This window comes from Chrysochloris asiatica, unplaced genomic scaffold (assembly GCF_000296735.1).
Source record: "Chrysochloris asiatica unplaced genomic scaffold, ChrAsi1.0 scaffold00187, whole genome shotgun sequence".
In the NCBI taxonomy this organism is placed as follows: domain Eukaryota; kingdom Metazoa; phylum Chordata; class Mammalia; order Afrosoricida; family Chrysochloridae; genus Chrysochloris; species Chrysochloris asiatica.
Genome location: NW_006408705.1, coordinates 3,291,641 through 3,291,951, shown reverse-complemented (window position 1 = coordinate 3,291,951; position 311 = coordinate 3,291,641).

Below are 311 nucleotides of genomic sequence, written 5' to 3'. Positions count from 1 at the left end.
CTCTTCCATAAACTTTTGCTGTCTTATTCTTCGGTAGAAATGTACCCAATACAGAGAACCCTAATGGAGATGAATCAGAACATTTGGTGATAAGTGTGAGGAAAAGGAATAAAGAGAAATGGAAAATTTAATGGTCATTGAGGACAGTTTCAGCCCTGGGATGTGATGTTGAGTTTGTAAGAAGCAGACTTTTTTTGTTAAAGCTTTCATTGTGAATTGAGTGATAGTTTACATGGCAGAATATCAGTTTTGCACTCAACCAATCATATTTTGTTTCACAGCAATGATTACAATTCCCCCATGTGTTATCA